The 20,865-nt window shown below is 51.8% G+C and overlaps 5 non-coding genes across 5 annotated transcripts; 1 reads left to right on the top strand and 4 right to left on the bottom strand.

Annotated features, from left to right (window-relative positions):
- Positions 1 to 3,637: 3,637 nt before the first annotated feature.
- Positions 3,638 to 3,731, bottom strand: TRNAI-UAU. The gene is made up of 2 exons: positions 3,694 to 3,731; positions 3,638 to 3,673 (listed from the first exon to the last, which is right to left on the bottom strand). It is a non-coding gene; the product is annotated as a tRNA-Ile (tRNA).
- Positions 3,732 to 7,180: 3,449 nt separating this feature from the next.
- Positions 7,181 to 7,253, bottom strand: TRNAK-CUU. Its single transcript has one exon. It is a non-coding gene; the product is annotated as a tRNA-Lys (tRNA).
- A 1,915-nt stretch (positions 7,254 to 9,168) lies between these two features.
- Positions 9,169 to 9,240, bottom strand: TRNAQ-CUG. Its single transcript has one exon. It is a non-coding gene; the product is annotated as a tRNA-Gln (tRNA).
- Positions 9,241 to 18,056: 8,816 nt separating this feature from the next.
- On the bottom strand, positions 18,057 to 18,136 carry TRNAS-CGA. The gene has a single exon. It is a non-coding gene; the product is annotated as a tRNA-Ser (tRNA).
- A 2,392-nt stretch (positions 18,137 to 20,528) lies between these two features.
- TRNAK-CUU lies at positions 20,529 to 20,601 on the top strand. Its single transcript has one exon. It is a non-coding gene; the product is annotated as a tRNA-Lys (tRNA).
- The last annotated feature ends 264 nt before the right edge of the window (positions 20,602 to 20,865 follow it).

Below are 20,865 nucleotides of genomic sequence, written 5' to 3'. Positions count from 1 at the left end.
GTTTGGGTTGGGGAGGGGGTCTGGGGTGCAGGTTCTGGGATGGAGTTTGGATGCTGCTGCAGGCTCTGGGCTAGGGCAGGAGGAAGGGGGAACAGGAGTAGGGGTGGGGTTGCGGGAAGGGGGAGGAAGATTGGGGTAGGCGGGAGGGGGGTGTGGGAAGGGGGAGGGGGTGCAGGCTCTGGAACGGATTTTGGGAACTTGGGGGTGCACAGGGAGAGGCTGCAGGCTGTGGGAGGGAGTTTGGGAGCTGGGGGGTGTGGAGGGAGGGGATGCAGGCTCTGGGAGAGAGTTTGGGGATGGGGGTGCAGGCTCAGGAAGGGGGTCAGGAGTGTGGCGCTTACCTGGGGCTCCAAGGCAGGGTGGGCTGGGGGTCCCATTGGCCACAGGGGTGATCAGGCAGGGGCAGCGCGCGGAGGCCCAGCCCCACCCTGCCCTGCCATGGGGAGGGGCCGGCAGCCACTGGAGCGAGCAGGCAGATGCTGCTCAGCTCCGCTGCACTGACGGGGCCCCTGGGGGGGAGCGCCTGGGGGCAGCAGGTGGGGCCAAGGGAGTGACCTGGTCCCAAAACTGCTGGAGCCCCACGGGCAAGACCTGGGAACCAGGACTGCCAGCCAGACAAACACCTTTAAGAGGAGGCGTCCCTCTCCCTGTCACAAACTGATCTTCCTCCTTCAGTTCAGTGACAGCCTGAATTGTTCCTTATCCCGCCAGAGCCAGAGGACTGAAAGCAGCAACATCAAACCCCTGTGTAGCTCACGGGAATGGACATAAACGCTCCCTGGTATCTGAGGAGATGTTCAGCTTTGCCCTTGGTCAACTTCAAGGCTAAAGGGAAAGGAGGTGGCGCCAGGTATAAAGAGTGAAACACGACACATCATAGTTATGCCCATGGTGGCTGCAAAATCTTTTGATGTACTTCTTCTTATCAGCAGTGTATTGTTTTCTCTGGAGTCTAGGCCTTGACCAAGAAATTTGTATCTTGATAAAATAATCGACTGCCCCTGGTGAAGACAATGGACTTGACACCCACTGAGGTGTCCCAACACAGGTACAAGTACTAACAACAGTGGCTGCCTTTAGCCATAGATTTTAATCGGGGCAATAAATACAACCCCCTGTTAAATCATTTCTCAGCCTGAGTCCTTCACCCACATTTCCTAGAGCATTGGGCCACCATGTGGACGTTTCATTTCCGACCTCAGTTTCACACAGAGACAAAATTTGCTTTACACAGATCCATGAACAGCAAAACCTCCCTGTGTCTCTGGTCTGAGCCAGGGTATTCGATTCCAGTGAACCCTTCTCTCCTGCAATGGAGACGGTCAGACTGAGGGGACGTGGCACCTGCATCCCTGCCAGGGAGATATTGGCTCGGCTCTTTCTTTCTGCTGCTGCTGTTAGTCCATGAAACATCAAGGGTGAAATGCAAGACTGAATTCACGCACCAGCCCTCAGTGCCCCAGAGAAATCCTGCCCCCTGCTATTGGAACGATGTGCTGGAGATTTGACTAGGAAAGGGACTGTCTGAATTGTCAGAGTGGGGAATGAACAACAATCTACAGCAATGTCGTTCACACAAACACTCTCCCATCCTGCTCCAACCGGAAGGGAAATGGGCAGGAATTCTCGCTGTTCACCCAAGGACACACTTACACTAATGCAGCCATGAGTGTGCTGGGGAAGCTGGTCTGAGCAAACAATTTGAAGTGACAATTCAGTGAGAACAGAATCATCATGTAGTGAAATAAGTATAGCTCAAGTAGTTGTGGCGGAGGGGTTAAGGCGATGGACTAGAAATCCATTGGGGTCTCCCTGCGCACGTTCGAATCCTGCCAACTACGCAAGTGCTGCACTGTTGTTATTATTGTAGTCTTAGTACCTGAGCATCCACAGTGCAAACTGGAGCCAGATCTAGTTTCACTCTGTCTACACTTAAAACACTGCAGTGGCACCGCTATAGCAGTTTGGAGTAAACAGTGACTGGAGGAGTTTTCCCATCCCTGTAATAGCTACATGGACAGAACAATTCTTCCTTTTCTTCAGCACTATCTAACCAGGGCTTAGATCACCTTAACTAGATGGGTTTGGGGGGGTGTCACACCCTGAGAGACGTCGCTCTGCCAGTTCAGTGCCCAGCGTACACCAGCCCTTAGATCCCTCTTGGTATTTCAATGCAGGCACTGACCTGTGAGAGGAAAACATCAGCTCACAAACACAGAGACTGAATTCCCCACAATTAATCTCGCTGCACTTTCCAGAAAGTCACAAAATTCAATTCATTCTTGCTAGGACAGAGAAAAAATAAGTGACACTAAGTTTTTGGCTTGGTTAAATAAAATTAAGTGTTTAATCAATATAGTAAAAAATCTGTATTGATTCCTCTAACTAGCACCATAGCGTGAAATAGGAACAGAGACAAATCTTGTCAGTGACGACCAATTTTGCAAATGATCTTCCCATTATTAATTTCCACACTGCCCCCACTGGAGGTCTGGGCATCTCCAGTGTCATTGCTCTGCGTTCACCTTCCCCTTAGACTTGTTCTCGGACATTTGCCTTCCTCTGCAGCGTGGGGTTCAGGTCACTTGCTGGAGGATTCCCTGCACCTTGAGGTCTTTAAGCCACAATTTGAGGACTTCAATAACTCAGACATAGGTTAGGGGTTTGTTACAGGAGTGGGTGGGTGAGATTCTGTGGCCTGCATTGTGCAGGAGGTCAGACTAGATGATCATAATGGTCCCTTCTGACCTTAAGTCTATGAATCTAGTCCCAAATTTGGAAAATTGTGCAGTTCAGAATGTGAAAAGTGACCCCGTCTCCTTCCTGCACCTGCTCTACATTGCTCCACAGCAGCTTCTCCACCTGCAGAGTCACCCCAGCACGGCAGTGCAGCCCCCAGGGTTCAGCAGGGGCCCCTGGCAAGGACTGTGGGTGCAGCTAACAGCCCGGTGTGCCTGGGCATGAGGCAGCTGTAAAAAAGCAACACTCCCCCCAGAAGTACAGAGACTGAATTCCTCAACTATAACATCATGGCCCCTGTAGAAAGCCACACGTCAGTTGTATTTTCACAGGGAGATGCAAAAATCAAGTGACACCAATTTTTAAGTTGAGTAAATAAAGTTGAGGAGATAGTTATTAACCTCACAAAAATACACTAAAGATCCCTCAACATGACCCCTGAAGGTGAAATATGAACAGAGACAAACCTTGTCAGCAAAGGCTCATTTCCCAAACGATCCTCAAATAGTTACTATTCCCACTCCTCCTCCACAGGAGCTCTGTGCAGTGTAACTGTTCTGCAGGCAGCTTCCCATTCAATGCTGTTGTGGGACATTCCCAGGCCTGGAAATGTACCAACGCCAGAATTTGAAGAGCAAACCTGGCTCCCCGCACCAGGCGGGATTTGAGAGTTTTGTCTTTGTCAATAGTACAGACGCCAGGGGCAGGACTCCAGGCTCTGCTTGAGGGATCCTGGCCCAGGGGCTGGAGGGGAGAAAGGATTGTAGATTCTCACCTGTGCTCTAGAGAGGAGGTAATAAGTGAAGGGGGCCTTTTTGACTCTGCCCCTCCTCAGTGTCCCCAGGGCTGGACTACAGGCCAAATGAGGGGGTGACACCACTTCGTTAATGAAAACCAGTGCTCTAGGTGAGGCTTGAACTCACAACCTCAGCATAGCTCCTCTCAGCACTGCCCTATAAGTACTGTGTGCTAACCAATTGCGCCACTGGAGCACCTGTTCAGTATGATTCTCCCAGTTCCCTAGGTTGATACAGCCAAGGAGTGACCCCAAAACATTCTCAGTGGAGCTGAGAGCCGGTAGCGACAAGTGTTGTACTCGGTGGGGTGGATTCTTCCTAAGGGTTCCAGGCCCCATTTGACCCTTTTGTTCTTCCCTGTGTAATAACAGAGCTGATTAAGACTCAATGGAGAGTCTTGCTGCAGACCAACGGATCTGAAATCACTGATAACCAGCTCTAAGCATTAGTCCTGCTTTGGGACAGTGTCTCTCATGCAAGAAACTGCCCAGTCTGCGCTAGCAGTGAGGCTCCCTCACTAACAGCTGAAATCAGGGAGAGCTGTGTGAAGTGCAGGGCCCCAGGGGTGCCTGAACAGGGGGGAACAACACCCCAGGGCTTTTAAAAATGGGAGGGCTCTGCCTTGCCACTTTGTAATGACCGTAAGGGCGAGTGAGGGTGGGGAGGAGTGAGCGGGAGGCGTGGTCTGGGGGTAAGAGGCAGCGTAGGAGGGGAGCGTTGGGGAGAGGGGTGGGGCAGGGGCGTGGAGTTGAGTAGAAGGGGTGGGGCTACTGTTCGGGGTCTGAGGCCACTACTTTTAGGAAGCCTGTTCCGCTCCTGGTGGGACCACAAGACGTCCCAGAGCAGAGAGGGTGGCCAGCAGAGCGGTGACAGGGTGGAACGGCAAGGGGCCGGCAATGTGGCCAGACAGCGGAGGGAGAAAGGGGCTTTCCTCCCAGGAGGTGAGAGGTGAACTCTGGGTTTTCACTGACCCAGGGCAGCAGCTGTGGGTGAGGTGCAGTGAAGGGAGGGGCACATCCACAGAGCTTCTGGGGTCTGGATTTAAGAGCCCGAGGCAAAAGGCCACTACCCAGCGCACTGGGGGGGGGGTGTTTTGCTCATAGTGTTGTGTTATGAATCCTGATTGTGGTGTTTTCCCAAGTTAATACAAGGTGATTATCCTCGTTTTTATTAAAGTTTCTTTCCTGCACTCAGTGGTTGTGAGTGGGGAAAGTATCACCTCTTAGAGGCACCCAGTGGCCAGGGTTAGTTTACCCAGGTTACTGGGTGGGGGCTTAAGCAGATTGTGTGTTGTATTGTTGAAGAGGAGCCCCAAGCACCCAGACAGGGAACTGTAACTTCAACCTTCAGAGTTAGAGCCAGAGGTGCTGCCAGCTGAGCTAGCCAGGCCGGCTAAATGTATTAAGCCCTTTCACCGCAAGAGCAAACACTGGGTACTTCTGTGCTTCTCAGCAGCTGGGAAAAAGCCTCTTGGGGGAAATATCTCCTGCCCCACCGCCAAAAGGAGCCCCTTGAGTGGGAACGGTCAGAGGCCCCACTCAGGGGCTGGCGCTGCTTTCCTACCGCCTTGTGATGCTGGCCGCTGAACGAATGCTGGTCTGTGGGTGGCCTTCAGTGGGGGTTCGGCATGCCAGGGAGCAGGCTGGCCACGCATAGGCATGGTCCTGCCCTCCTCTGGCCCTGCCCTCGGTTGCTCTGTGGCTTTTAAGCCTTCCCTTGGAGCTGTCAGCACCAGCTGCCTCTGCTCCAGGTGCCCAGAGGAGGAGAGGTGCTGGGCTCCAGCCTGGGACTCTGCCTCCCTCCTGCCTAGCCCTGACTATGAAGCCTGGCCCTGGCCCTCCTTTCTTCAAGTGCCAGGTGGACAAGAGGTAACATGTGGCTGCAAGCAAAATGGCCAAACTTGTGGGCCTCATGTAATGCAGCAAGAATCCCAACCACCTGGTCAAACCACAGGCATCAGGGTCACAAGTTCTAGAGCCCCAACCAATTTTGGCCATCAGACCTGGCTCCAGTGGGCAAGTCACCCAGCAGGAGGGGAAAGATTTGCTTTTGCACAGCTGGAGACAGGGAAGTTGAGCACTGTGAGCTCCAGGGCTTTACCACAAGCCAACACAAGGTCCCACTGAGATTTGAACTCAAATTGCCAGATTCAGAGTCCTGAGTGCTGCCCGTTACACCATGGGACCAGCTTGTACTGCTTTCTCTGCACAGTGGTGACTCTCACGGGGCTGGCTCGTGTAAGGGACTGTTGGCCCCTTACTAAAACTTAGTGGGGGGTTTGGTTGGCTAGTTCCCAGCACCAATAGAAGGGGGAAGGGCCACTGGGAAATCAGGACCCTGAGACTGACAGTCCCCAGGGGCAATGGGGAGAGGACAAAGCTCCAAGTTAGCCGCACTGACAGGCCAAGCAGTGTAATGAGGGAGTCACCAGGCCAGGGGTCCCATCCTCCATGGGAGCTGGAACTGCCTGGGCCAGAGTGGGGCAGAGCTAAGGAGAGAGCAGGAGCCCGAGAAGAGCCGGGGAGCAGAGCTGCACCAGCCAGGGAGAACCAGAGCAGATCTGTGCTAGGAGCCGAGCCGCAGCAGCACGAGCTGTAGAAGCTGCCCAGGGAGCAGATCTGTGCTGGGAGAAGAGCTGCAGCAAGCGGAGCCAGAGGAGCAGCCCAGGGAGCTGGAGGCAGAGCCGCAGCAGCACTGGGGCTGGAGGTGGGTGCAGTGAGCAGCGTGGGAGAGCGAGGGGGACCCTGGGCAGAAGGCCCAGTGCAAGGAGATGCCACCAGTCAAGAGATCTTGCAGGCCAGACTTTTGGGGCTGGGGGGATCATATCCCCTACATGGGGGCTGACACTGGGAACAAGGGGCCTGTCACCTAGAGCATGTGGCCACTGCCAGAGCAAGTGTCCAGCCCGTGGTGTCCCTGCAGCACAGCCAGGGCCTGGGGAGGAGGCCTGGGACATGTGAGGGAGAGACTGTGACCTGCCCTGACCCTCCAGAGACGCTGGTTGTGATCTCCCTGCGCCACGGAACAGGGTGACGTGTTTTCCTTTCCCATCTTTCCTTATGTTTTACATTGATTGCTGGGTAATAAATGGCGTTTGCTTGAAGCACATGCAATGAGGAGTGGGTCAGGGAAGTGCCCAGAGCGGAGCGAGTACCCCAGAGTGAGGACACTGTAGCCCCCGTTCAAGTGATCATGGCAAGATTGGAGGTCAAGCCCCCTAGGAATCCTGGGCCCAGCCTTGTTAGGGATACAAGGTCTCTGCCATACATGAGAGTAGAAAGAGAGTCCTTGAGGTCAGGCAGCCTCTGGGTAAGGGGGTGGGGACTCAGATCCTTCCGCTGGCCAATTCCACTGGGGTCGTGTATAAGCCAGATTAGACTCTCCTTACACTTGTACTCTGTCCTCACTGCTTCTCTCTCTTTCTTCCCCCATCTCTGCTGCTCCCCCTCTGGGCTTTCTCAGCACCTGGCCCCACAGCACTTCCTGGCAGCCAGAGACTGCGCTTTCTGCATCTGCCGATGTGGCCTCTCTCCTGATTGCTAAGGAAAGGAACCTTTCCAGGAAATGGCCACAGCTTCTGGGAATCCCTGTGTGGCTGTGAACAGCATATGGGTCCTGGCACATAAGGCAACTTAAAAGCTGAGCACCCAGACAGGGGCTTGAACCCTGGACCCTCAGATTAAGAGCCTGATGCTCAACCAACTGAGCTACCTGGGCTTGTTGAGAAACATCTTCACCGTTAAAGCAATAAAGAATCCTGTGGCACCTTATAGACTAACAGACGTTTTGCAGCATGAGCTTTCGTGGGTGAATACCCACTTCTTCGGATGCAAGTGGTGGAAATTTCCAGGGGCAGGTTTATATATGCAAGCAAGAAGCAAGCTAGAGATAACGAGGTTAGTTCAATCAGGGAGGATGAGGCCCTGTTCTAGCAGTTGAGGTGTGAAAACCAAGGGAGGAGAAACTGGTTCTGTAATTGGCAAGCCATTCACAGTCTTTGTTTAATCCTGAACTGATGGTGTCAAATTTGCAGATGAACTGGAGCTCAGCAGTTTCTCTTTGAAGTCTGGTCCTGAAGTTTTTTTGCTGCAGGATGGCCACCTTAAGATCTGCTATTGTGTGGCCAGGGAGGTTGAAGTGTTCTCCTACAGGTTTTTGTATATTGCCATTCCTAATATCTGATTTGTGTCCATTTATCCTTTTCCTTCACCGTTCAGCACAAGAGCAAGCAGGCAGGCAAACGAGAGGCAAAAAAAGTCCCAGGAACCCCTCCTCTTTTTCTGCACAGCCACTGCCTGTCAGCAGGGTTCCCCCTCCTCCTCCTCAGTGAGACTAAATCTAAGCACCTAGACAGCCAGCCTGTCCGCTGCACCCCAATCCCCCATGCCTGAGCCTCCCTGCCAAAGCCCTGCACCTGGCCCCATAGAATTAAGTCTCACATCTCGCTGGGAACTCGACTTCTTGTGCCCAGAGAGTCTCAGCCCCGCTCAGTAGATGACCCGAGAAACACAGTGTCCGGCTTTTCCAAAGAAGAGCTTAGACCCCCTCATCATGTGGCCTAAAGGATAAGGCATCTCCCTGTGGATCGGATGATTCAGGATTTGAGTCCCCTCGTGGTTGTGCTCACTTTGTGCTGCAAGTCCTGCTCTCTTCACAGCTGGAACCTCTTCTTGGCCGCTCAGGCCAATGCTCTGGCTTCAGCTAGAGCCCCGGGAAGGAGTTGGGGGGTGGGTGTCACAAAGGCTGGGGCATGAGCCCCAGGTGCTTCCAGTCTCGGCTTTGCCCTTCCTGACTTGCCAAAGAAAATGGGCGGCTGCCCGGGCTAGCGTGTGCACCTGTCCCTGTGCTGGAGGGCACTTGCTACACAGCGTCTTTGGAGCCTGGGTCTTTCTCTGTTTCTCGCCAGCTGGGGAAAAGCCTCTTGGGGTAAAATCTCCTGCCCCACTGCCAAAGTGAGCACAGAGCGTGGGAACGGTAAGAGGCCCCACCAGGGGGGCTGGCCCTGCTTTCCTACCGTCTTCTGATGCTGGCCACAGAGCGACAGCAGCCGCCCTGCATGCTCCTCTGCGGGTGGCCTTCAGTGGGGGTTTGGCATGGCAGGGAGCAGGCTGGCTGAGTGTTTTTGTGCCCATCTGAAGGCCACACATAGGCATGGTCCTGCCCTCCTCTGGCCCTGACCTCAGTTGCTCTGTGGTTTTTAAGCCTTCCCTTGGAGCTGTCAGCACCAGCCGCCTCTGCTCCAGGTGCCCAGAGGAGGAGAGGTGCTGGGCTCCCGCCTGGGACTCTGCCTCCCTCCTGCCTAGCCCTGACTATGAAGCCTGGCCCTGGCCCTCCTTCCTTTAAATGCCATGTGGGCAAGAGGAAGAGCTGCAGCGACAGGGACCAAAGTTGTGGGCATCAGGTGAAGCAGAAAGAAACCCAACCGTCAGGTCAACCCGCAGGAATCTCTAGCCAGACGGTTAAGTTCTAGGACCCCGCCCTATGGTGGCCCAGCTGGACCAGAGACCCATTGCCAGTGGGCACCAGTGACCCAGGAGGAGGAGAAACAAAACATCACTCTAGTTCAGCCAGGGAGAGGGTAACCGAGCACATTGGGCTCCAAGGCTTTCCAGCAAACCACCCTACTTGGCAGAGGCCCCACTGAGATTTGAACTCAGATTCCAGGATTCAGAGTCCTGAGTGCTGCCCATTACACCATGGGACCTGCTGCTGTTTTGTTTTCTAGACCCCTGTGACTCTCAGCTGGCTGGCTTCCACTCTGCACTTATTGCTTCCCACCAGCGGCTTCCTCTCGCAGGACTCTCTCTCCTCCTCCAGCGACTGTGGGCCTGCACGGCTGGATCCGCGGGTCCTGCCCTGAGTCCCCGCATCCCCCTGCTTTGTCTCCATTCCCTGCAGGCTGCAAAAATGTCAGGGGAGGCCGCCCCTCCCTTCACTCAGTGCTCCCGCTCATATCAGCCAACTGCAGCCTCATCTCCTGGAACTCGGGCAGCTGTCGCTTGATCCTGTTCTACAGTCACACGCTGACTGGTTCCCCAGCCTGGATGGTCTTGTGGAAATCCCACAGGCGACACTGCAGGACTTGGCACTGTTGGTTTCTTTAATGTTGTGGTGTTTGCACGACTGCCAGAACAAAGCCGCCAACTCCTCCCTCACCGACTCCCACCAATCCCCCTGGTTGCCATAGAACCCTCTGATGCTTTCCCGTTCTGCCAACACCTCCAGGCCTCGGCCCCCTGCTCCTTTATCTTGCAAGCTCTGGATGTTCAGCTTCCAATATCCTCTGCCCTGGGTCAGGGACAGGGGTGGCTCCAGGCACCAGCGCAGCAAGCGGCGGGGGGGTGGCCTGCTGGTCGCTGTGAGGGTGGCAGTCAGGCTGCCTGCAGGAGGTCCCCTGGTAATGCGGATTAGGCGGCATGTCTGCGGGAGCTCTGCCAGTGCCCCGGCTGCAGCAGCAATTCGGTGGTGGTACGCTGAAGGCACAGGATCGGCAGACCTCCCACAGGCATGCTGCTGAATCCGCCTTACCAGAGGACCTCCCGCAGGCATGCCACCGAATCCGTGTTACCAGAGGACCTCCCGCAGGCATGCTGCCGAATCCGCCTTACCAGAGGACCTCCGGCAGGCATGCCACCGAATACGCCTTACCAGAAGACCTCTGGCAGGTGTTGGGATAGATCTGTATTACATTATACACTAATGTTAGATGTGTAGAAAGTGTGACTAGAAAGTGTTAGCCAAAAGGGCTCGTTTCCCCCTGGAGCTTACCTAATTACACCAAGGAGGCACGGAGACAGGAAGACAAGTACCACACCCTTTATTGATCGGTCAGCTGAGCGGGTGTTCCTCTCGGCTAGTGCCAGAGAAAGAGACACACCTTTCATGGCCAAGCGGCCTACCTTTATAGCCGGTAACAAACAACTTAGCCTACGTTTGTCTACGTCATTTGGTTGACCTATAGACCCTGTACATGTATCTATTAGGGGATAATTGGATATGCAGGATACATATATCATTTTGTGGGGGCTACAAGATACATCTGTTGAGGATACATTTGTCATTCTGAAGGGGACACAAGATACATCCGTTGACCCTTTGTACTAGATACTTTGGATGCATACATGTGAACGCAGCTGCATACACTTGGGGAGCCAACATATACTTGGGGAGCCAAACAAAACTGATAAGCGAAATAGCTGACTTAGGTAGATACATGGCCTTCAGTCTAATGAGTTCTGTAAGCTTTCCAACACAGTTTGGGCAAGCATAACATAACTTTGGTTTACTCAGGCCTAATACGGAAAGGCTTCATTAGCACTATGATTTTCCAACAACTCCCCCCTTTGAGAATACTCACCAAACCTTTTGGCTGAGTTTTCTCACACTTTGAGGCCAAAAAGCAATGAAGCTCTGCAGAAATATTTACAACTGCTCTTTTAAGCTTAGTCACCCCCAACCCAGGAATGAATGCATGGACAAAAGAGTGGAACCTTGTTCATTTAACAACTAAGGGATCAGGGCACTGACTATAACTCAGGTAGGTATACTTAATGGTTTAATTTCCCAGATGTCTCGGTGAATAATTTAGTCCCATATGCATCCTCCCCATGGACCCAGGCAGGATTCGGTATGTGGGAGCCACACCCACCCTAACCGGTCCATATGCTTGGAAGGAGCACTGTAAATGTACACACTTTCATCCAGAAAGTGTCCAAATATGTTTCCATGACCACAGATCAGATGGTACTTCAGATGTGTCTGTAAGGGCAGTGGGCCAAGTCTGGTACTCAAGATTACTCCAAATGGCCATCAGCTGGTCATTCAGGAAATCCTGAAATTTTAAACATACTAGATCCCACTGCAATGCCTTCCCAGCCTCAGTGATATTCAATACCATCTCTGTCAGTAACTTCTGGGTTATAGAACTAAGGGTGGAAATGACATGTAACTCACCAACTTTAGCCTATACTTGGGTTAGCTGAACTTCAGAAATAAGGCTAGTGGCCCTTTCTAGTCGGCCCAATTTCTTATTATGTTTTTGGCCTTTAAGAATATTCCAAATGGCTGTTACACTCTTAGCCCCAGCCCACAGGGATCTGCCCAATTTCTTCTTTTTCCAGAGGAAATAACCCAGGCTTTTTGTTGTGCTAATCTAATGGCAGCCCCTTGTGAGCAATCTGGGTATGTAAAAGTGATCTGAAAACTGGATAAAGACGATATCATTTAAAATCCAATTAGGGAGGGCAATACATACTAAAGGATTTATCCAAAACACAGGGCGCAGCCTGTAGAATAAACCCCAAAATTCAATTAATACCACATTTCCAAACAGGATCCCACAAGTTTCTTCCTGCCAGTGTAGAATTTTTGTTTCTTTACCAGGGTCAGTACTCAATGTTCTTTTTAGTCAGGAATTCCTGGACTTTGGCAATGTCAGTGGAGTGAGCGTTCCTTCTCCTTTCCCAAAACAATTGTAGTTTAGCATTCTACAGGGGAGAGATTATCAGCACATCACCCTGTAATGGTTTTTGATTCTTCTAGAAAAGTTCAAAGGCACAGTAGGTCTGTCAGCGGACAAGGGAGAGGTTAGCTAGCACGTCACCTTGTCCTTTTTCCCTGCTGTCCAGAAGGCACAGTGGAGCTAGAAGAAGGAATAGGCTAATCATATAGGAGAGTTCTCCTGATGTGGACGGGTCTTTTTGCAGTGAGAATCATGGGTCCAAGCAGTCAGTCTTTGGCACTTCACAGCGGTGTTGGTAATCAGCAGGACTCAATAAGGGCCTTTCCAGCGTGGAGCCAAAGCAGTCTTTTGTTGGTGGACCTGTACATTGATCCGGTCTCCAGGTTCCATGGAGTGGCAGGGCTGCTAGGGTCTTCGGGTAGTGCGTCTTTACCTGTGTAAAAAGGAAACCTAACACATTGCATTAGTGTCTTTGCAGATTGTACAGCTGGTTGGGCATATTCAAGCCCCCCTTTTCTGGTTGTTAAAACTTGGCTAACTGTGAACAGTGTCCTTGAATGAAGTCAGTGTATCTCTTTTTTTTTTTTTTTTTTTTGGACTGAGCTTGCTAATTAAAGTTTTTCTCAGTTAACTCGTTCTTTTTCCTTTTCCCCTTTTTGGCTTCTTTTTTAACCTACAAAGGAAACTTTTACTTTTTACTTATACACCTTTTGTTAACAATGAACACATACACATTGGTGTTATACAGTACATTAGTCTTATTATTTAATGTATGCCACATATACCATTCTACTAAAATAACCTTATTACAGAGCTTTGGAACAACAAGCCAGGACAAGCACACCCACTTTGATGAGTTCATTTAATACAAGCTCTAGTTCAATAGCTTCCCACCATCCCCAGCCCTCTGGCTAGAAATCTGAGGTAGCCAGAAGGATCCCATGTACAATATGGGGAGTGGGTTAACTTTTTATGTTCTTGCTTCCAAAGACTGTTAGTATGCAATTTGGCCAATGCAGTTTTTTTCTTTTACTTAAGAAAATACATAAGACTTTAGTATATCACATTTTTCTGATGTATCCAAACACTTTGTATTTTAAGTTGAACAAAACAAATATCTGCATTTCAATTCAAGCCTTCTGCTTTATTTCAAACCAGACCATCCCATGAAAATATTAAACACAACAATTCTGACCACGAGACAGACACCACAAGACAGAACATAGAACACAAAACATAATTTTTACTCTGCCAGTAAATCATGGTATGTTGTATGCTGTTTAGCTGGCATTAGTTTTCTTTGATTATCTGAAAGACAAAAACAGAGGTCTACCCCTTCTGGGCAGTCAATTATTGCTTAAAATATACAAATACCCTTGTTGATTTTAGGCAAAACAGGGGAATTACCCCATATTTTCTTGTATATGTTTTATAGGCAGCCCAGGTTTCAGTGGCTTTTACCTTATCAGTTAGATAATTTGCATTAATACAGATGCTTTCTGGCTTGCTTTTTACTTTTAACTCCTGCTTTTAAACACTGAAAGAAAACATCACCACTTATAGTGCCTTAGAGCCTAATAAATTTTCATTTACATAGCACTGGATACATTCTTCAGCTAATTCAACAAAATTGTTCATAGCCAAATGATTGCAATCTAATAATTTCTTTGCCTGAATTTATTTACAAACATTTAAAAAAAACACCAAGAACTTTTCTCTTTAGCATTTTTACAAAGTTCAACTACTATTCCCTCCAGCAACTACAGAGTTAACTCTTCACTCTCCTTCAAATCACTTGCTCTTTCCTTATATCACTTGCTTTGTCTTTCAACAGCCACTTACCAATTCAAATCACCATTCCAAATATCCTTCTGAGTATTTGAAATCCCCATGCTTACACTCACTTACTTCTTCCTTCCACTAGACCCTCAAAAGTTTCCAACCTGTTCTCCAAGCTCTCTGTCTGTTGCCTGCCCGCCTGGGCCCGATCCTTTTTTTTTTTTTTTTTTTTTTTTTTTTTTGCTGAACCGTTTCTTTCATGGGCTTCTGCCCCCACCTTTCTGGTCTTTTCCCTAAAACATTTTATTCACAAGACTACCCGAGTCCTCCCGTGTGAGGCTCGCCACCTGGGCAAAACACATGGCCCACTGGCGTTTAACTATTTAATTGCCTCTTGTAGCAAACACACTGCTGTTACGGCGTATGCTGAGCACAAATGGTTAAATTTTAACAAGTCCCTGAAGGACTGGTACTTGCTTAGCCAGGGCTTCCTTTTCTCCAACTACTCTATTGCCCAGTCCTGCTACGACTGGGGGTAGATCCTTTCACCTGCCACCCTTCCTGGTCAACCAGGGTGGAGAGAGGAATGCTAAACCCTTCTCCAGTTCTCAGACTTACTGCAGCTGAGAATGGGCACACCTTTAATTATGCAATCCTCAACATATAACACCAACAGAACCAAATAAAACAAACATAAAACAACAAGGGTAAAACAAATAGATGGTGTAAATTCTACAGGGTTCCCCCATTCTCTATTGCTCACCAAACTGTGACAAATTTCTGTTACCAATTTATGCCTCATGTCAGGTGATCAAACTGACACTGCAGGACGGTGGGGGAGGATAGAGAAAACACACCATATAACCAAATTTTAAAGCTTCATTACAAATAATAAAACAACAATGGAGAGTGTTGGGAACGCTTCCACATCACTCATAAAAAAAATATGAATGCCCCATACTTACACATATCCAGACTGGCCACGTCTGTATATAACATTCAGAAAAGGGGAATAGGTGGACGGGAGATTATCCTGTATATAGCTTGTTCAGAATTTCCAACATGCTTCCGCTCTTGGGAAGGCTGTTCTTTTACACCCTGGAATCTCCTGCGGTGTCTCTTTCAGAGATTCTAGTCCAGGTCAGCTACCTGTGGCTTCTCCAGTGTCACCAAGCCACACCAGCACCGGCATCCGTCACAAAGTCAGACTGTTGGATCTCACCAAACAGTTAAGATTTGCAAATGTAATCTCAGTTCTGTAACTTGTACTGCCTTTGGCTTGCCTGTCTCTATTTTTCCACAGCCAGCTGGGGCTGAAAGCAGTTTTTCTTTGTAAAACAACTTTTTCTTCATCTCTCTGCCAAGCTGAATTTCAAATTAACCCATTCCTAGACAAATTGCTCACACTGTGTCAGAGGCTTTTCTTTGGTGATTAAAAGCTCCTCTGAGATATATGATCTTATCTAGATTAAAGGTACCTTTTAATGGGCATTGTTTAGATGGATCTTCACGCGTATAAAGATTCCAATTCTCTAAATACCTGCAGGTTTTAAAACCATAATGTACGTACATATAATATGCTGGGGTACCCTTAGGGGGTGAGGTGGAATGTTTAGACTGTCCCTTACCCATTTTCTACTCACACACACCTTCCTATTTGTGGGTTCCTTTACCATTAGGGGCCCAAGGTCCCAACCCTCACTCTTCGGGGGCGTTAATCCTCAAAACCCAGGAGGTAAACGCACTTACCGCGCCCGGAGTGGCCGCGTCCGGCAGGTGGACTCCCCTCTTCTGGTACTGTCTTGCTTCCGTGTCGGCTGGAGTTCTCTGTGGAGGGGGCGTAGCCATCCCGGCCGATTGCGGCGACCCGGAGCTTGAGCAAACCAATAGCTCAAGGTGGCCACTCTCCTGAGCCGTCCTCGGCCGCCGGTCAGCGCCCCCAACAGGGAGAGAAGTCCCGGCGTGGAGTCGCCATTTGTTAGCCAAAAGGGCTCGTTTTCCCCCGGAGCTTACCTAATTACACCAAGGAGGCACGGAGACAGGAAGACAAGTACCACACCCTTTATTGATCGGTCAGCTGAGCGGGTGTTCCTCTCGGCTAGTGCCAGAGAAAGAGACACACCTTACATGGCCAGATGGGCTTACCTTTATACCCCGAAACAAACAACTTAGCCTACGTTTGTCTACGTCATTTGGTTGACCTATAGACCCTGTACATGTATCTATTAGGGGATAATTGGGTACGCAGGATACATATATCATTTTGTGGGGCCTACAAGATACATCTGTTGAGGATACATTTGTCATTCTGAAGGGGACACAAGATACATCCGTTGACCCTTTGTACTAGATACTTTGGATGCATACATGTGAACGCAGCTGCATACACTTGGGGAGCCAACATATACTTGGGGAGCCAAATAAAACTGATAAGCAAAATAGCTGACATAGGTAAATACACGGCCTTCAGTCTAATGAGTTCTGTAAGCTTTCCAACACGGTTTGGGCAAGCATAGCATAACTTTGGTTCACTCAGGCCTAATACAAAAAGGCTTCATTAGCACTATGATTTTCCAACACAGGGTTAGGGGCATGGGGGAGGACGCAGGGTGAACAGTGCAGGGTTAGAAGCACAGGAAGGGGCACGGGGCTCTCCTGTGGCCCAACCCCACAGGAGACTGACCCCATGTTTAAAGAACAAACCTCTATACTAAGGGCTGCAATATCCACTGGGGTGAGAAAAACGGCATCAGCTCCTTGCTGCCCAGCCTGTGAGAGCTCTGACTGTGCGTCTATAAAGGGAACAGCGAATGGAAGTTAAGTGGCTCCGGTTCGCGCTCTGTTAGAGTCCCACGGGGAACAGTGAGCAGAAGTTAAGTTGCCTCCTGTTCTCTAACTGATGGGTGGGGGGGCAGGAGGGATTAGGGGCATGGAGAACGGGGGGGGCCTGACAGGCGTTGGGCTGTGGGGTTCCCTGCTGCAGCTCCGCAGACTGGAGCCTGCTCCTCCTGTGCAGGGCCAGCTCCAGCTTTTCTGCCGCCCCAAGCAGGAGGGGGGAAAAAGGACAAGCTGTGGCTCTTCGGCGGCAGCTCAACCACACTGCTGCTTCTGCGGCAGTTCGGCGGCGAGTCCTCCCCCCCTTCCTCTTTGGCAGCAATTCGGCAGCAGCTCAAAGACTAAGACAGGGAATGAGGGACCCGCCACTGAATTTCCGCCAAAGACCCAGCCGTGCTGCCCCGATACCGGACGGGCCGCCCCTTTGAACTGGCCGCTCCAAGCGCCTGCTTGCTACACTGGTGCCTGGAGCCAGCCCTGCTCCCGTGACAAGCAGGGGCTGGTGCAGAGCGTGGCAGGGCAGGGAGATGACATCTCCCCTAAGGGTGGGGCCTTTTCACAGCAAGGGCAGCACCTCCCCGCAGGAGCACAGACCCCACCTGCTCCTCCTGCTTTCTCCTGACACGACCACTCCAATGGTGCAGGGGGCCCTGCCCTGGCTGGGGGGAGATGGAGGCAGTGGACACTACCACTCCCATGGTGCCGTAGGATTTTCAGGTGGGGTGCCCCCCCCCCCAGGGTTGGGCTCCAGGGGAGGTTTGGCAGCTTAAGGGACTGGGGGGGGGGTTGCTTGGAGGAGGTTTGAAGACCAACAGCGAAGGGGAAGTTGGACACTGGCCAGAATACCAGGAGCTAGCGGGTGATAAGGGGGGTTCTGGGCATCAAAGTGGGAGCTTCCCCACCTTCCCAGCCACAGGTCCACGGGGCTCATGGATGGAGGAGTTTGGGGGGCTGTGGGGGCCCCTGAAGGACTAGCTCAGCGTGTGATGAGTGACTGGGGTGTATGTGGGGCCGGACTGTGGGTTGGGGTGCCCAGGGGGACCCCAGGGAAGGGACTAGGGGGATTAGGGATAGAGGAGGGTGGGGTTACCAAGGTGCATTGTGGGAATGTGGGATTTAGAGAGCCCAGAGTGGATGGGTGGGGGCGGGTTGGAGGACCCCACAGTGGCTGAAAAGGGGAACCCGGCAGGTTGGGGGGCAGCAGAGATTGGAGATGAGGAACCCCCCACCCTGGGGATGGGAAAGTGGGGCCCAGCCATGGAGAAATGGGCTGGAATCAATTAGGGGCAGGGCACTGAGGTTGGGGTGGGAGCACTGAGGATGGGGGGGAGGAGGAGGAGGGCGGGGGGATGGGAATTTCCTTGGGGTGGAGAGAGAATTGAGAGTGTCTCAGGGGGTTGTACAGAGGTGTTGCCCGGGTGAGAAACTGGCTAAAACACAGGCCTCGCTGTGAGCAGGATTCGAACCTGCGCAGGGGAACCCTATTGGATTTCGACTCCAACGCCTTAACCACTCAGCCATCAGCACAAAACTTCCCCAATGCCAGAGAAACTGGTAAAAAATCCCAATGCCCAGACGTGAAGTCATCTGAACTACAGAATTCCCACCGCAAACCTGGCCCCCAAAGCACAGGGGGGATTGGGGGTTTGTTCCCTTTGCTTAGTCATGTGCACAGAGAGCGCGTTTAACAGTCTCCCCTCCACAGAGCGGGAAGGGGAAATGATTTTCAACTTGAAGCCTGGTGTGAATGAGGATGTCTGGACCAAGGGGCCAGGGACTGGCCTTTGCTAGAGAAACCACTGTCAAGTTTTAGCCAATTTGGACAAGTCAGCAAATAAGAACAACCTCAGGTCTCAGTAACTGCTGCAGGTAGCAAAGTCCTACAGGGAGCAGTTTCTGGCACTACACCTGCACAGCTCTGATCCCCGGCTCTTCTCGGGCTCCTGCTCTCTCCTTAGCTCTGCCCCACTCTGGCCCAGGCAGTTCCAGCTCCCACGGAGGATGGGACCCCCCTGGCCTGGTGACTCCCTCATTACACTGCCTGGCCTGTCAGTGCGGCTAACTTGGAGCTTTGGCCTCTCCCCATTGCCCCTGCGGACTGTCAGTCTCAGGTGCCTGATTTCCCATTGGCCCTTCCCCCTTCTATTGGGACTGGGAACTACCAACCAAACCCCCACTAAGTTTCATTAAGGGGCCAACAGTCCCTTATACAAGCCGGCCCCGTGAGGGTCACCGATGTGCAGAAAAAGCAGCACAAGCTGGTCCCATGGTGTAACGGGCAGCACTCAGGACTCTGAATCCTGCAATCTGACGGCAGGTCCATACTCACTGCGCGGGTTGACGCGGTGAGTTCGACTTCACGGAGTTCGAACGATTGCGTCTGATCTAGACGCGATAGTTCGAACTCCGGAAGCGCCGCGGTCGACTGTGGTACTCCACCACTGCAAACGGCAGTGGTGGAGTCGACAGGGGAGCCGCGGAGTTCGACCCCGCCGCGTATGGACGGGTGAGTAGTTCGAATTAGGGTACTTCGAATTCAGCTACGCTATTCCTGTAGCTTAATTTGCATACCCTAATTTGAACCCCCTTTTTAGTGTGGACCAGGCCTGAGTTCAATTCTCAGTGGGACCTTGTGTTGGCTTGTGGTAAAGCCCTGGAGCTCACAGTGCTCAACTTCCCTGTTTCCAGTTGTTCAAGAGCCAGTCTTTCCCATCCTGTTGGGTTATTATGGCTGTGGTGGGTCAGGGCTCTAGAACTGGCTACTGACACCTGAGGGTCGGGATTCTCACAGCTTCACCTGATGCCCACAAGTTTGGCCATTTTGCTTGTAGCCACATGTTGCCTCTTGTCCACCTGGCACTTGAAGGAAGGAGGGCCAGGGCCAGGTTTGATAGTCAGGGCTAGGCAGGAGGGAGGCAGAGTCCCAGGCGGGAGCCCAGCACCTCTCCTCCTCTGGGCACCTAGAGCAGAGGCGGCTGGTGCTGACAGCTCCAAAGGAAGGTTTAAAAGCCACAGAGCAATGGAAGGCCGAGCTAGACGAGGGCAGGACCATGCCTATGCGTGGCCACCAGACAGCCACAGAGACACCAGGCCAGCCTGCTCCCTGCTCCCTGCCATGCCAAACCCCCACTGAAGGCCACTCACAGACCAGCCTGCAGGGCGGCTGCTGATGCTCTGTGGCCAACATCAGAAGAAGGTAAGAAAGCAGGGCCAGCCCCCCTGGTGGGGCCTCTGACCGTTCCCACTCATGGTGCTCACTTTGGCAGTGGAGCCGCCCATTTTCTTTGGCAAGTCAGGAATGGCCAAGGCAAGACTGGAAGCACCTGGGGCTCATGCCCCAGCCTTTGTGACACCCAAACCCCAACTCCTTCCCGGGGCTCTAGCTGAAGCCAGAGCACTGGCCTGAGCGGCTAAGAAGAGGTTCAAGCCCTGAAGAAAGCAGGACTTTCAGCACAAAGTGAGCACAACCACGAGGGGACTCAAATCCTGAATCATCCGATCCACAGGGAGATGCCTTATCCTTTAGGCCACATGATGAGGGGGTCTAAGCTCTTCTTTGGAAAAGCCGGACACTGTGTTTCTCAGGTCATCTGCTGAGGGGGGGCGAGACTCTCTGGGCACAAGAAGTCGAGTTCCCAGCGAGACGTGAGACTTAATTGTATGGGGCCAGGTGCAGGGCTTTGGCAGGGAGGCTCGGGCATCGGGGATTGAGATGCAGCGGATGGACCGGCTGTCTGGGCACAGAGATTTAGTCTCCCTGAGGAGGAGGAGGAATCCTGCTTACAGGCAGTGGCTGTGCAGAAAAAGAGGAGGGGTTCCTGGGACTTTTTTTGCCTCTCTTTTGCCTGCCTGCTCACTCTTGCCTGCACACTGGGATAATCACTCTTGTGGTGAATGGTGAAAATGTTTCCTAACAAGCCCAGGTAGCTCAGTTGGTAGAGCATCAGGCTCTTAATCTGAGGGTCCAGGGTTCAAGCCCCTGTCTGGGTGCTCAGCTTTTAAGTTGCCTGGTGTGCCAGGAGCCAAACTCTGTTCACAGCCACACAGGGATTCCCAGAAGCTGTGGCCATTTCCTGGGAAGGTTCCTTTCCTTAGCAATCAGGAGAGAGGCCACATCTGCGGGTGCAGATAGCGCAGTCTCTGGCTGGCAGGGAGAGCTGTGGGGTCAGGTGCTGAGAAAGCCCAGAGGGGGGAGCAGCAGAGATGAGGGGAAGAGAGACAGAGAAGCAGTGAGGACAGAGCATAAGTGTAAAG

This window comes from Mauremys mutica, unplaced genomic scaffold (assembly GCF_020497125.1).
Source record: "Mauremys mutica isolate MM-2020 ecotype Southern unplaced genomic scaffold, ASM2049712v1 Super-Scaffold_100355, whole genome shotgun sequence".
Taxonomy (NCBI): domain Eukaryota; kingdom Metazoa; phylum Chordata; order Testudines; family Geoemydidae; genus Mauremys; species Mauremys mutica.
Note: the sequence above shows the minus strand (reverse complement) of the source record. Positions and strands in the feature narration are given on the sequence as shown.